The 15,926-nt window shown below is 40.3% G+C and overlaps 1 protein-coding gene and 1 pseudogene across 1 annotated transcript in view; one reads left to right on the plus strand and one right to left on the minus strand.

Moving 5' to 3' along the window:
- Window positions 1–10,904, plus strand: part of LOC125963835 (UDP-N-acetylglucosamine--peptide N-acetylglucosaminyltransferase 110 kDa subunit-like) — a 32,723-nt pseudogene extending 21,819 nt beyond the window's left edge.
- The window catches only part of LOC125963839 (UDP-N-acetylglucosamine--peptide N-acetylglucosaminyltransferase 110 kDa subunit-like), a 302,450-nt gene that overhangs the window by 99,536 nt on the left and 186,988 nt on the right, over window positions 1–15,926 (minus strand). The window lies entirely within an intron of this gene.

Below are 15,926 nucleotides of genomic sequence, written 5' to 3' on the forward strand. Positions count from 1 at the left end.
GTAAATGTTGCCAAAGCAATGAAACGTGTACCTATTTCTAACAGATTCTAACTCAGAAGCTCTGGGGTTCAGTGCAGAGCAGTTGAGTGTGATTGTCTTTACAGACAGTAGATAACTTAAGAGAAGTTGTTTAAAAGTATATTTACATATTGCACTACACTGTCATATCTGTGATCGGTTAGCTATTGAGTCACTAACACAAATCCCAATCCCATCTCTAATCTCATTCATCTCTTGTATGATATTTGACCTAATTGAGGCAGTTTTTTTTTTGTTCTTTCCCACAAACACACATCGAACATCCAAAACATGCTTACCATTTGTGAGCATATTCTCTTAGTTATTTAGGAGTTGAATAAGAGTGAGAGAGAAGGGCTTCCCTGGTGGCGCAGTGGTTGAGTGTCTGCCTGCCGATGCAGGGGACGGGGGTTCGTGCCCCGGTCCGGGAAGATCCCACATGCCACGGAGTGGCTGGGCCCGTGAGCCATGGCCGCTGAGCCTGCGCGTCCGGAGCCTGTGCTCCGCAACGGGAGAGGCCACAACAGTGAGAGGCCCGCGTACCGCAAAAAAAAAAAAAAGAGTGAGAGAGAAAAAGACACATAAATATGAAATACGGTCATCATGTTTTCAATATCCTTTATGTGTGTTTTTAATATCCTTTATGTTGTTAATCCCTCTTAGTATTTACTGCCATTCACTCATTTGTATTATTTGGGGTATAGCAGTTTATTCGCACAGCATTTTTACATATGGTTTATCATTTGTATTCTATTTTAATAACACTAATAATTATAGACTATTGACAAACTCATCAGACCCTACATATTCATTTCAAAATCATGAAAATAAGGTGGAAAATGAGGTGTAAAGTGGAAAATCTGTGTGTACATTTTCATTGGTGGAATGAGGAGCTACCTGAATATCACTCCTTTAGCTTTTCCTTCAAATGGTGCACTTTTTCCTCCATGCATAGGAGTCAGTTCCATTAGGTAAACAGTAGTCTTGAGGGCAAACCTCAGAAGTAGAAACAGGAGAACTTTTCAGTTATGGTAAAATCAAACATAGTTTTCTTCAGTAGTGAAAAAAAAATTCTTCATGAGAAGTTCAACCACTGTGAGTTCCATGGTGAAAAACTTTCCGCTTATAGAGGCAACTTCCCCCAGAATTCTGAGAAATGTCTGTACACCTGTTTCATTTCCCTCTGACTTTTCCTTCTCCTTTCTCTATTGACATTAAAATCTATAATGAAAGCACATAGTAAGCAGTCTAGGACAATTGATAGGACATTTGATCTAAATCTCCAAAGTCTGTTTTACAAAAGCAAGCCAAAAAGTGGACCAGGACTTTCTGTAAAATATCCTGCTTTTTGTTGGATGATGCCATGAAAATCAAGATGCTCCTGAAAGGTCTTAATAGCTGACCAAGAATAGTAAACAATTGAAATTCTCTCAGGCTTCTTCAACCCTATCACTGGACACATTTATACCTCTCCGGAATGGTATTAAAAGAAGAGATTAATAAAGCTTTTATAGATGAGTTGATAAATCTCTAAAGATTTAAGTCTTCATTGCCTCCTAGGTTTTCTCTATTTTGGGTTTCCAAAAGATTTCAATAAACCACAAGATAATTAAAAATTAGACATTATCTTTCTTACCTTGACATTTTTTGATGGTAAACACCTTTCTATTGTCTCCATAGTGCTGCTCAATTTCCACCAGTACAGTACTTAAGTGAATTTGGCTCTGGATGGTGGGATATATAAGATGTAAACGAATTGTTTGTATATGTTTTAGAATTCTTCTAAAGGGCCTGGCCATGGAAATGCATTGAATATTACTTAAATAACTAAAGTAACTTCCTCAGAATTATTATTCTATTCTGGTTAGGATTCTATCTGCTCTGGTTTGTTAAAATTTCCCTTTAGAGTGGTTTTAATTTTGTTTCTGATAGGGTCCTAGGATTTACTGCCACACCCATCCTGCATCTGTTTTTCTTTGAATTACTCTCCTTGCAGCTTCTGATTCATACAGGGCCTTACAGGTTAGTGACAACCTGGCCATCACAACGCTGGGAAGGACAGGCCTGCTTTTCAGAGGTGTTGATGTTTTCTGTACCTGAAGGTTTTCAAGAGATATCAGTCTTCCTCACCACCTCCCTTGGCCCTCCTAATGGACTAAGCAGTTCCTCATGAAATTTCTGTAGGATATCTGTACCAACTTCTCAATATTGTTCCATCCTGAGTCTAAATTCCTGGCCTCAAGGTAATGTTAGATTCCTAGCTCCAGCCCCTATTTACATAAGGCCTATACTAAGGAACGGAACCCACAGACATCAGTCCCTTCTTCTTTCTCTGGATTTAATTTCTCTGTTACTTTCTGAAACATGCAGGTGTTCCTTCCTTTCTTTTAATCTCTGCTATGTGCTTTTAACTTTTTCAAAATTGACCCAGAATTTACGTGTGTCTCCAGTAAGAGTACATTAAATTGAGCTTAGTCTGCTATTCTACTGGCATATTTGAGATCCAGATAATTTGCTACTTAACTGGATTCAATGACCTGTATATTTCAGGCATCTAACACTCACCATGTTCCAAATTTCCCTCCTTATAGTTAGTAATTTTCTTGGGAGTCTGGATGACATTAAATGGAATAAAGTTAGTGAGTGGCCCAGGAATGCCTGAAAGTTTGTTTGTCAGAGTGGCCAGGGAAAGTTAAGCAAGGAAGAAAAGCAAATGAAAAACAGAATCCCATTATGGCTGAGTTTACTCCCAGGATTCCATGCAGAGCTCTCTGTAGAGTTGGGATGGGTTATAACTTATGCCAGAGCTCTACGTGGGGCTGACACCATCTCATGCCAAGCTCTCAGTTCTGGGCTAACGTCATCTCTGGTCCACTCTGTGGAGTGGAAACTTTGGAGGAATGGCCAATGTGTTCTGCGGCGTAGGAAGAGGGAAATTGTGAATGTGACTTTCTAAATTGTGGAGGAACTAAGCACTGTAAATGTGCCTTGAACTATGTTGTTTAATTTGACCAGTCAGATCAATGACTTTCCCCTTGAATGAAATGCTGCTACGTATATGAGCAGAAAAACAAAACTGGTATAAGGAACAGATAGCTAGTGGGAAGCAGCCACATAGCACAGGGAGATCCGCTCGGTGCTTTGTGACCACCTAGAGGGGTGGGATAGGGAGGGTGGGAGGGAGGGACATGCACGAGGGAAGAGATATGGGGACATATGTATAACTGATTTACTTTGTTATAAAGCAGAAACTAACACACCATTGTAAAGCAAATATACTCCAATAAAGATGTTAAAAAAAAAACTGGTATAAGGAGATGGAGAGACTGGGAGTCTTATTTTCCCACCAATTACCTTTGCCTCTGACCATGACCTTCCCTTTGAGTCTCCTAGGCCTTGGGGATGATCGCAGCCCCTTGGGTTGGGTGACGGCAACCCCATCTTCACTAGAACCTCTATAGTTAACTTTGATTTTTCCCACTCCGTCTATCCATCCCATGTGTGCAGTCAGACATTTGATCTTGGACTTTTCCTGACAAAATGTGCTTGAATATAACCATTTCTTTTCACTCCCACTGCTACTGCTCTTGTCACTGCCTTAACTAGGGCTTTATCTTTAAGTTCTTCATATAAATATATAAATATCTATATATAAATATACAAATAAAATATAATATTAATTCTGATGATTTTAAAGTCTTTTCTTGAGAAAGACTTTTCCTGATAAAGATACACAATATCTTATATAAATATTTTTGTATTATCTGTTCTTTTCTTAGAATTTTAGCCATATGATTCTATCTCTTGGTTTGTCTAGAACTTTTTGATTGAATGCTGGCTATTTTATTTGGCTTTTATTGTTTTTCTCAGTGGAAACGTTGTTTTGCTTCCAAATATTTTATTCTACCTGGAAGTAGCAAATCTTCAAATTACAATTTTTTAAATGCTTTCAAATATCAATACTATAGGTGTCACAAAATCTAGAAAAATGACATTTAAAAATGAAATACTGCCAGATGTGTCTCTATAAAACTTTTCCCCCACTCTTTTAGCTATATATTCTTTAACTGCCTCCTCATACGACAGTTTATGTATTTTCGAAATCAAATTTTAAGAAATAAACTTTGTAGTTTTTAGACATAGATTTCTTGTAACATGGTTGATTAGAATTTGCTTCTAGTTATTAATAGTTTAGAAAAGTTTATTTCAGCTTCACAATTTGTTATTGATAATGTCACATTAATTTTCATTGTTAACTTTGAGAAAACCTCTATGGGTTACTTCCTCATAAATATTTACTATTATAAATGCATTACTGATTTCAGTACTGCTATAGGTTTGTGCATTACAGGAATTCTGATAAAATACTCATTCACACCATTCCATTACACACATTGTTGATGGAGTATATTCTTTTATTTAGTTATTTATTTTTGGCTGTGTTGGGTCTTCGTTGCTGTGTGCAGGCTTTCTCTACTTGCACAGAGTGGGGGCTACTTTTTGTTGCGGTGCACAGGCTTCTCATTGCGGTGGCTTCTCTTGTTGCAGAGCACGGGCGCTAGACACGCAGGATTCAGTAGTTGTGGCTCGCAGGCTCAGTAGTTGTGGCTCACAGGCTCTAGAGCGCAGGTTCCGTAGTTGTGGCACCACGGCTTAGTTGCTCCGTGGCATGTGGGATCTTCCCGGACCAGGGCTCAAACCCTTGTCCCCTGCATTGGCAGGTGGCTTCTTAACCACTGCGCCATCAGGGAAGCCTCTGGAGTATATTCTTGACAGAAGAAAATTTCCGTTTTGACTAAGCATTGATGAAAACTGAATCTTTGACTTATCTTTCACATGCCTGATGATTGAAATAATTTTCCACAGGATAGCTTCTGGTTTTGTACTTTTCAGTTCTTTTTTTCTTCTTCAAACGCACATGCTTTGAGAGCTGTGAAGTGCAAGACATGGCTATATTGTAAGGTGGTTTTTGTCCTTATGCTTCTGTGTCTTGTGCTAGTTAAGTCAGTAGAGTAGTCAGTATGAGTACTGGAAGTTATTCCTGTAATGGGATAGTATATAGTCAATTACATATGGTGGTGTCTGAAAATCACATAATAGCCTCACTTAAAACATCTCCTTAGGGCTTCCCTGGTGGCGCAGTGGTTGAGAGTCCACCAGCCGACGCAGGGGACACGGGTTCGTGCCCCGGTCTGGGAAGATCGCACATGCCGTGGAGCGGCTAGGCCCGTGAGCCATGGCCGCTGAGCCTGTGCGTCCAGAGCCTGTGCTCCACAACGGGGGAGGCCACAACAGTGAGAGGTCTGCGAACCACAGAACAAAAGAAAATCTCCTTAGCCAGATTTCAAAAAAGCCTGTGGCCATTCCAATATGATCCAACATAGCAGAATATGATAGAAGGAAAATTGGCAAAGAAAGAGACGCTGGTCTTACCTGATGGAAGTTAAAATATCTCACTTTTGACAATTTTGCAAAAACCTATAATTACGTGAATTAATTTCTAGGGTTCTTCATAGGACCTAAAGAGGAACCCATAGAGTTGTGGAAGAACAATAGAAGCTGCTGTGATGAGAAGCCTGGGCACCGCAACAAAGAGTAGCCCCCGCTCGCCGCAACTAGAGAAAGTCTGCACGCAGCATTGAAGACCAACGCAGCCAAAATAAAAATAAATAAATAAAAATAAATAAATTTATTTTTAAAAAAGTAATACTCAGGTTTGAGGCATGAGAAATATGAGAAATTAGCTAATCCTTTCAGAACTTTTAAAATATCAAACTCAGTCTCTAAGATTTTAGCATTATATACAACATCGGTTACTTATTAGTGGTTTGGGAAGGCCAATTTAAAATTTTCTGATCTTACTGTATTGAAATTCACGGCCCTAATGTTTTCCACATTGACTATATGAATGATGAAGTAAAGTCAATCATGTATTTCCTTTCCAACTGGGCAGAAAACAAAATTTTGAAAAGTGTTTGGACTACTGACTTCTGATTTCTTCTAAGGCAAGTGTATAGGTAATTTTTATTCCCTGATTAGGAGAAAAATGGTGGAAGAGGGCAGGGTTAAGAATTAAGATTTCAAGAGCGTGAGAGGTAGATGGCCAACTAGAGTTCCTAAGGTTTGGTGCTTGTAACTGTTGCCGCCGCTTAAGCCTGTCAAAGCAGTGGTACGGCTGCTGCCCTCGTATTTGCTACCTCTAGAAACATTCTTGCCAGTAGTGGCGGCAGCGGGACTCAATTACCCCCTTTTATCACTCTCTGCAGAAGCTCCAGATGGCGTCTTCCGTGGGCAACGTGGCCGACAGCACAGAACCAACGAAACGTATGCTTTCCTTCCAAGGGTTAGCTGAGTTGGCACATCGAGAATATCAATCAGGTGATTTTGAGGCAGCTGAGAGACACTGCATGCAGCTGTGGAGACAAGAGCCAGACAATACTGGCGTACTTTTATTACTTTCATCTCTACACTTCCAGTGTCAAAGGCTGGACAGATCTGCCCACTTTAGTACTCTGGCAATTAAACAGAACCCTCTTCTGGCAGAAGCCTATTCGAATTTGGGGAATGTGTACAAGGAAAGAGGGCAGTTGCAGGAAGCAATTGAGCATTACCGGCATGCATTGCATCTCAAACCAGATTTCATCGATGGTTATATTAACCTGGCAGCCGCTTTGGTAGCAGCAGGCGACATGGAAGGGGCAGTACAAGCTTACGTCTCTGCTCTTCAGTGCAATCCTGATTTGTACTGTGTTCGCAGTGACCTGGGGAACCTGCTCAAGGCCCTGGGTCGCTTGGAAGGAGCCAAGGCATGTTATTTGAAAGCAGTGGAGACGCAACCGAACTTTGCAGTAGCTTGGAGTAATCTTGGCTGTGTTTTCAATGCACAAGGGGAGATTTGGCTTGCAATTCATCACTTTGAAAAGGCTGTCACCCTTGACCCCAATTTTCTGGATGCTTATATCAATTTAGGAAATGTCTTGAAAGAGGCACGGATTTTTGACAGAGCTGTGGCAGCTTACCTTTGTGCCCTAAGCTTGAGCCCAAATCATGCAGTGGTACATGCCAACCTGGCTTGTGTATACTATGAGCAAGGACTGGTAGATCTGGCAATAGACACCTACAGGCGAGCTATTGAATTGCAACCACATTTCCCTGATGCTTATTGCAACCTAGCCAACTCTCTGGAAGAGAAGGGCAGTGTTGCCGAAGCAGAAGATTGTTATACTACAGCTCTGCGGCTGTGTCCCACCCATGCAGACTCTCTGAATAACCGAGCCAATATCAAAGGAGACCAGGGAAACTTTGAAGAGGCAGTTCGCTTGTATTGTAAAGCATTAGAAGTCTTCGCAGAGTTTGCTGTTGCCCATTCAAATTTAGCAAGTGTATTGCAGCAGCAGGGAAAACTGCAGGAAGCTCTGATGCATTATAAGGAGGCTGTTCGAATCAGTCCTACCTTTGCTGATGCCTACTGTAACATGGGAAACACTCTAAAGGAGATGCAGGATGTTCAGGGAGGCTTGCAGTGTTATACTCGTGCCATTCAGATTAACCCTGCACTTGCGGATGCCCACAGCAATCTGGCTTCCATTCACAAGTATTCAGGGAATATTCCAGAAGCAATTGCTTCTTATCGCACTGCTCTGAAGCTTGAACCTGATTTTCCTGACGCTTATTGTGATTTGGCTCATTGCCTGCAGATTGTCTGTGATTGGACAGACTATGATGAGCGAATGAAGAAGTTGGTCAGCATTGTGGCTGACCAGCTGGAGAGGAATAGGTTGCCTTCTGTGCAGCCTCATCATAGTATGCTCTATCCTCTTTCTCATGGCTTCAGGAAGGCTATTGCTGAGAGCCATGGGAACCTCTGCTTGGATGAGATCAGTGTCCTTCATAAACCACCGTACGAACATCCAAAAGACTTGAAGCTCAGTGATGGTCGACTGCGTGTAGGATACGTGAGTTCTGACTTTGGGAATCATCCTACTTCTCATCTTATGCAGTCTATTCCAGGCATGCACAATCCTGGTAAATTTGAGGTATTCTGTTATACCCTGAGCCCAGATGATGGCACAAACTTCCGAGCGAAGGTGATGGCAGAAGCCCATCATTTCATTGATCTTTCTCAGATTCCATGCAATGGGAAAGCAGCTGATCGCATCCATCAAGATGGTATACACATCCTTGTAAATATGAATGGTTATACCAGGGGTGCTCGAAATGAACTCTTTGCTCTCAGGCCAGCTCCTATTCAGGCAATGTGGCTGGGCTACCCTGGGACCAGTGGCATGCTTTTCATGGATTATATCATCACTGATCAGGAAACTTCACCTGCTGAAGTTGCTGAGCAGTATTCTGAGAAACTGGCTTATATGCCCCATACTTTCTTTATTGGTGATCATGCTAATATGTTCCCTCACCTGAAGAAGAAAGCAGTCATCGATTTTCAGTCCAATGGGCACATTTATGACAATCGGATTTTTCTGAATGGCATCGACCGCAAAGCATTTCTTGATAGTTTCCCAGATGTGCAGATTGTCAAGATGAAATGTCCTGATGGAGGAGACAATGCAGACAGCAGTAATACAGCTCTTAATATGCCTGTCATTCCTATGAATACTATTGCAGAAGCAGTTATTGAAATGATTAACAGAGGACAAATTCAGATAACAATTAATTGATTGAGTCCTAGCAATGGACTGGCAACTACCCAGATCAACATTAAGGCTGCCACTGGAGAGGAGGTTCCCCGTACCATTATTGTAACCACACGTTCTCAGTACGAGCTACCGGAAGATGCCATTGTGTACTGTAACTTTAATCAGTTATATAAAATTGACCCATCTACTTTGCACATGTGGGCAAATATTCTGAAGCGTGTTCCCAATAGTGTACTGTGGCTGTTGCGTTTTCCAGCAGTAGGAGAACCTAATATTCAACAGTACACACAAAACATGGGCCTTCCCCAGAACCGTATCATTTTTTCACCTGTTGCTCCTAAAGAGGAACATGTTTGGAGAGGCCAGCTGGCTGATGTCTGCTTGGACACGCCACTCTGTAATGGACACACCACAGGGATGGATGTCCTTTGGTCAGGGACACCCATGGTGACTATGCCAGGAGAGACTCTTGCTTCCCGAGTTGCAGCTTCCCAACTCACTTGTTTAGGCTGTCGTGAGCTTATTGCTAAAAATAGACAAGAATATGAAGGCATAGCTGTGAAACTGGGAACTGATCTAGAATACCTGAAGAAACTTCGTGGCAAAGTCTGGAAGCAGAGAACATCTAGCCCTCTGTTCAACACCAAACAATACACAATGGACCTAGAGCGGCTCTACCTACAGATGTGGGAGCATTACGCAGCTGGCAACAGACCTGATCACATGATTAAGCCTGTTGAAGTCACTGAGTCGGCCTAAATAAGGACTGTGTGCACAGGAGAATTACCCTGTACCTGAGCCTCAACCTTCTGGGGGAAAGGGAACTACTTTTTCCTTATCTGTACAGTACCATGTTGCAGATGGGTGACAGACAATGATAAGAAATAGCACAGCCAGACTTGCTTCCTGCATGATCACGATAGGGAGAGACTCAAGAGATGGGAAACTGCTGTTCCACAAGGAGTCTCCATAGAATTTTGCAGCAGCCAGGTGTCTGGAAGGTCTGGAAGGTAAGTCTGGAAGGTCTGATCTCCCTTGGTCTTCCATGGGATGGATGGTTAGTGTGGAAGGGAGATAGAGATTGCCCAGCCGTTTTGTGATTATCATGGATTGATTGAGTCTTCTGAATTAATATTTTTCTTTATATTTTGGGTATTGGAGCTTTTAAAAATGTTTGGTTTCAGGTATTTTTATTCATGTGAAGTGTATATGATTCTCTTGAGATAAGGTTTTAAGCTAAAATATTCCTTGTTTTAGTTTCTGAACTCTACAGATAAATGGGGATTTTGCTGGTGTAGTCTTTTTATAGGTTTTATAAACCACTTGAACCTATATCAGTCATTTTAGTGTCTGACATAATGTTTGGAACTATCAGTGCTTTGTTGGTTTATAGATGATGGCTTAAATTCTTTTCCTGGTCCGTTTCCTTCTTCCCGTCCCCCCACTTTAAAAATTCTCCTGTAACTTGGCTAACAAAAAACCAAGTCTGATTCAAAACCTCCCAGAGCGTTTCTCTTAAACGCATCATCTGGTGCCAAATGAAGATCCTTAGGAGTGATTATTAATTCTGAAGGGCACAGTTGTGGTACTGTCACTGATGATAATAATAATGGATTTTTGGCCTAGAGTGTTGACCTATTTCACCAGTGTTTTACCGTTGACTGCCCCTCTATGCTGCTTCCAAAAGTCATAGTGTGTGATAAGATTTTTACTTTCATTTCTAAAGTTTTTTTTTTTTTTAGTGAGTCCTGTTCTTCCTTTTTCTTTCAGCAGAAATGAAATCCCAGGTAAGTATAAGTATTCAAATATTTGATCAGTAAGTCACAGTTATCTCCAGTACATTAAATAACTTTCATCAAAGAAACATGTTATAGATAAAAAGCTCTGAAGGACCAGCTATGTATATGATAATTATGTTTCAGATCTTCTAGGGTATTATATATAATAACTTGTCTTCTGGACGTGGTCTTGAAGTCTTTATGGATTCAGCCTCGGTAGTAGCGAACTGCACTGCTACTTGGTTTGGAGTACAAATTAGAGTTTAGCCCTCCTGGAGGTTGAGTTTTTGGTATTGAAAACCATAGGAATGAAATTATTGTATTTCAGCAAAGGATCGAGGGCTTGAGGCTTAAAAAAGGCAACATATGTGTGGGAAGCAGTCAGCCTTGAAAGCAGGTAAGGACATGCCAGGCATGCGGCCGCTGCTCGAAGGGACTGTCCCTACTTGTTCCCCTCCTTATTCCATTCCATGGGAGATAAATCACCAGGGCCCAGAGATCAGAAAGAATGTAAAATTTGACAAGCAAAGCTGTCTCCCCTCTGCACGTGCAGGTTATTTTTGATGATTCTGGGTTTATGGGTTTTCTCCCAGGGAAGTTAACCTTGAGCCGAGACAGTCTGTAGATAATGTAAAGCACCATCTGGCAAGCTTCCTTTTTCTAGTCTATTTAATCTGCAACTGTAGCATAATGACTTTGGAATTACTGTTGCTGTATTACCAAAATCTTAAACTAGGATATTTTTGACAAATGCGGTCCTTAGTTAATTTTTAGAGCTACAAACTGTCAGATGGCTCTGAAATAACAATTGTCTGGCTATTCTTCAGGGTGATCACAATATGGTAATGACCTTGAGGTACCACTAAAAAGCAGGAAGGTGTGAGTCTTCCTTTGGTTCCAGAGTGAAATGCGAGTTGGAGTTGGAAAAGAGGCCCACAACCAAGTGTTAGAGAAGGAAATGTGAGGTCATTAGTGAAAAACCAGGTTGAAGTTAAGGTGAAGAGGCATGAGGAAATGGTCAACTGTTCCAGTATTACAAAGATCATCAAGAAGCATATCCATGAATGTGGTTTGTATTGCAATAGCTGAAAAAGAGACAAATAACCTGGCCTGGACTTCATGGAGATTATATTTTATTGATTCTGATAATAGATCATTGTTGATAAGGGCCTCCTATAAATTATAACCATGCAAAGGCAGCAAGATAATTTTTTTTCCTTTATGTATGTGTTTCTCATTCCTACTCACTTCTCTCTTAGGGGAAGAGAAAATCACGAAAAACAAAATTGTCAAGTCTCAACTATTCCTTTTCAAAATATTTTTTTTTGCAAATTCCAGTGCAGACAATAGTTTAACTGTTAAGATTTGTAAGGCTCAAAAAGCTAGATTTTTGCAAAGTGTAGCCAAATTTTATTCCATACATAATAGCTTTGGAAAGAATATGTGATGATGCAAAGTTGGAAAAAGGTGGTTTTTCTTCTGTGAATGGCTTCACTGTGTTGGGAGAACAGGCACAGAAGAAATCAAAGTAATTAAACATGGGGTGAGTTTTCCTGATAGGGGACTCTAGTGCTTTAAAATAGACTAGATAATCCTAGGGATAATCTGAGGGTAGAACAGACCAATGCCTCATTTCCAATCTGGTACCCTGGAAGAAAACAGTGTATTTCCTTTGAGGTCTTGAGAGGTTTCTCTTCTGCTTTGTTTTATTTTTGGTTCATTTTGTAATCAACCTTATTAAGGTATCATTTACATACAATAAAATGCAGACATTTTTAGTCAACGGTTCAGTGACTTTTAATTAATGTATACATTTGTATAACTAGCACCCCCATAAAGATAGATAACAATCCTAAAACCCTAGAAAGTTTCCTCCTAGGCTTTTGCAAAAGTATCCCCATCTCCCACCCCAAGGCCACCACGGATCTGCTTTTTATCTTTAGAGATGACTTTTGCCCAGTTTAGAATTTCATGTAAGTTGAATAATACAGTAGGTGCCCTTTTGATCTGGCTTCACTTGCTCAGCATATGGTTTTTGAGATTCATTCATGTTGGGATGTTTTAAACCAGGACTTTAGCCTGGGTGGCTGATGTTGTCTGAAGGCACCTATAGGTACATCTGAGTCTCTGGCATTGTCACTGTCTGTTCTTGGCTCCGTATTTTCAACTTTACTAAGAAGCACAAGGTTGAAGTAAGGAAGATCATTGTCAGTATAATGGAGGTGAAGTGGGTTCTGTTATATAATATTCTCAGCAAAAATTGACCTGCTTGGAATCACTGTGTTGATAATCGACAAGGATTCTCTTCCTTCAAAAGCCTTGATACTATAAAACTTCTAAAGGACGCTGTCCTAGGACCCTTCTTTTAGTTTTCGAATTTTGGGAAACATTTCTGGAAAATTCAACTGCTCGCAACCTGAAAGAAGCAATTATTCACCTGAAGGCTAACTCTGCTAAAGTTGAGTTGTCCGACCTTTACATGCTGATAGAAGCCAAATAGCCTTGCAAAACAATGCTCTCTTATTGGATATAAGCATATAGATTGTTTAAGGTGGACGTGTGTATGCAGTAAAGTGAAAAAACAAAGAATCTTTGAGTTTCCCTTGCTGTTTTTTTTTATTTTTTCATTTAAGTTTCTATAGCGTATGCTAATAGCTCAGGGAAACCTCAGGTTAGTTTTAGGTCCACTCTCTACGTAAATGTTGAAGTACTCCATACCCACCTTTTTTCTACCTTCCTTCTTTTCTTCCATCTTTCCTTTCTAACTTCTTATAATCCATTATACTTAATCCTGCATTTGCTGAGGTGGCAATTAGTGTAGGAAAATACTGTGAAATTTTGCTGTTCTGAATGCATGTTGACCAAATTCTATATTGAGAAAAGGTCTGAATTTACCCAGAGTAACCCTTTCTCAGCGTCTTTGAATAAAGGCCCTAGAAAGTGGGCTATATATAGTATCCTGACAGGTATGTAGAATTCATAGCAATTGCCCTCAAAGAGCTTACCTAGCGTAGATGCATATGAATGCATTTAATAATTGCTTTATTGGCAGCAGTGCCAACATACACAGTCTATTTTGTTTTATATCATTCTCATTACCTGCTGTTTACCACTGTATACATTGCTAATGGCGTGGTTTCTATGGCTTGTGAATTTCACGGCCAAATAATACGTAATTTATTGCACACTTCAGTGTAGAAGATGGAGACTTCATAACTTTTCATGTGCTCGTTGCCCCTTTGGAATGTATTACACTGAGATCAGGGAATGTTATAAATTTATTTGAAATGTGCATGATAGCTAAACATCAATTAGGACTGATGGGCAATATTTCTTCTTCCAGCAACATAACAGTTTTTAAAGACTAAGCCATTGAACGTGGAGTTACTGAACATGGGACTCAGTTCACTGGGATCCTTCTTAGAAAAATAAAGGACAACTTGAATTGGATTTGTGTGGCTTATTCAAGTAGTAACTAATCAGCTACATCTTGGTGAACTTAATTTGTCACAATCGTTTGGTATTTTATTAACTCTCTGCCCCTTCTTCCCCCGACTCTCACGAGAATGGATCATGAGTATCTTAAAACGTACTAAGTCGTCTTCCATCCCTGTTAATCTAACTACAAGAGCACACTTTCCTTATCCAATGCAACTTACTGTCTTTTAGAGTGGCTGGGGTTTTAATTCTCTGCAAAATTAAAACCAGCAAAGAGAAACATTTTCAAGGAGCCACCACATTGTAGAGCCTTAGAAAGAAGACTTTAGAATTAAGGACAAATATATCATTTTATAGCTAAAGCACCTGAGGCCTAAAGTAGGCAGGTAACCATCGAGGTCAGGGAAAGGGGTTGAAGATCAGGTTTCAAGCTGAGAAAGAGTCTACAGGGACTCAATCTGAGCAGGTCAAAAACTGAAAGGAGACCACGAATGTTCTGGGAAGGCTGGCATCTGGCCTCCAGTGTGGGATTCAGATGGGGAGTGGTTCCTGGGGGAACTGAGCTTCTGCAGTAGGCAGAGAAGTCCACCTCATCTCCAGAAAGTGCCACTGACATCAGGGAGTTGAGGGGAAAGAGCAATGAGTTCCAGTCCACCTGAGAAAGCAGGCCAGTCTGATTAACTCTGAATTTAGGCTTATTTCAGATACTTCTTGAGAAAGAACTTGGACAAGAGCAAGTCCCACGCAGCCTCTTTTAAATCCATGCCCAGTATTTTCTGGTGGAGCTGCTTCTACCCTCCAAGTGACTCCAGTATTTTAATTTCACTCTGTATTTAATTCCAACAGTTCTATGATTGATTATTTAATGGGCAAATAAGTAGAGTCACAAAAGAGTGTGAATGTATTTTACAGGATGAGGATGGGCAGAGTGGAGCAGTCTGGAACGGGACACCAATAAAAAGGGATCTTGGTAAAGAAGAACGTCTATTAGAAATGGAGAGGAATTCGCAAGGAAATTAGTGCCTGACACCACGCCCTTCTCTCTGCATGTTTAGAAGCTAGTTTCTAATTTTATTTTCATAGGAGATGTGCCTGTGATGAATTGTCTTTTACCTCCACACTATTTGTCACATGGACATATTGTGAAGTTTGTGTGAGAGAAAGCAAGTATTAGAATTTGTCTTGCAAGCAGCTATAAGCACTGCCTGGAACAATCTAGGGTAGAAGGAAAAGGAAAGGAAGGTGGAAACAAAGGAGAAAGACAGCTAATGATGCTGGAGTCTCTCGCTGGGATTTGTGGTATCTCTTTTTGAAACCAAGTACAGAAGGTCAGAACTTGACTGATTGTTTCTTGATCACTGTTTGTTTTCATTTTTGCTTTTTTCTTGCTCTCTCATCAGTTATTCCAGCCAGTGCCATGTCATTTTCAGTTTCAGTAAGCATGCTTGTCTTGTTTCCATTTGCATTATTCATGCAAACGTTGATTGAACTGATGACCCCGAGTTATCACGGAAACATCAGATACACCAGTTGATACATTTCTTAATTTTAGAAAAACATTACCGAGTGAAGGTTAAAATAACTCCTCTTCAATTTGTCATTTAAAAGAACTTCTCCTAACATACAATACCTCATTGCCTAACAATGCCAGATAAATGAAGAATTCTTATGTATTCATGAATGCAGGCTAGTCTGTATATCTTTTGGCAGGTATAACCGTTACCGAGGGTAATGGCCTTGTTTGCTGGCCATGTCCTGTCTCCTAGAAAGTTGTACTTTCTGTTGTCTTTCAGTTGGTCCATTGGATATCAGAGGTGAATTTATAAAACTATACTTCCCTTTACAGTTACTTTGTTTTGTTTTGTTTTGTTTTGTTTTACTTGAAGTGTAGTTGATTGACAATGTTGTGTTTCAGGTGTACAGCCAAGAGATTCAGATATATATATTTCTTTTTCAGATCTATTTCCTTTATAGGTTATTACAAGGTATTGAATATATTTGGCCTGTGCTATACAGCAGGACCTCGTAGTTTATC

This window comes from Orcinus orca, chromosome 3 (assembly GCF_937001465.1).
Source record: "Orcinus orca chromosome 3, mOrcOrc1.1, whole genome shotgun sequence".
In the NCBI taxonomy this organism is placed as follows: Eukaryota; Metazoa; Chordata; class Mammalia; order Artiodactyla; family Delphinidae; genus Orcinus; species Orcinus orca.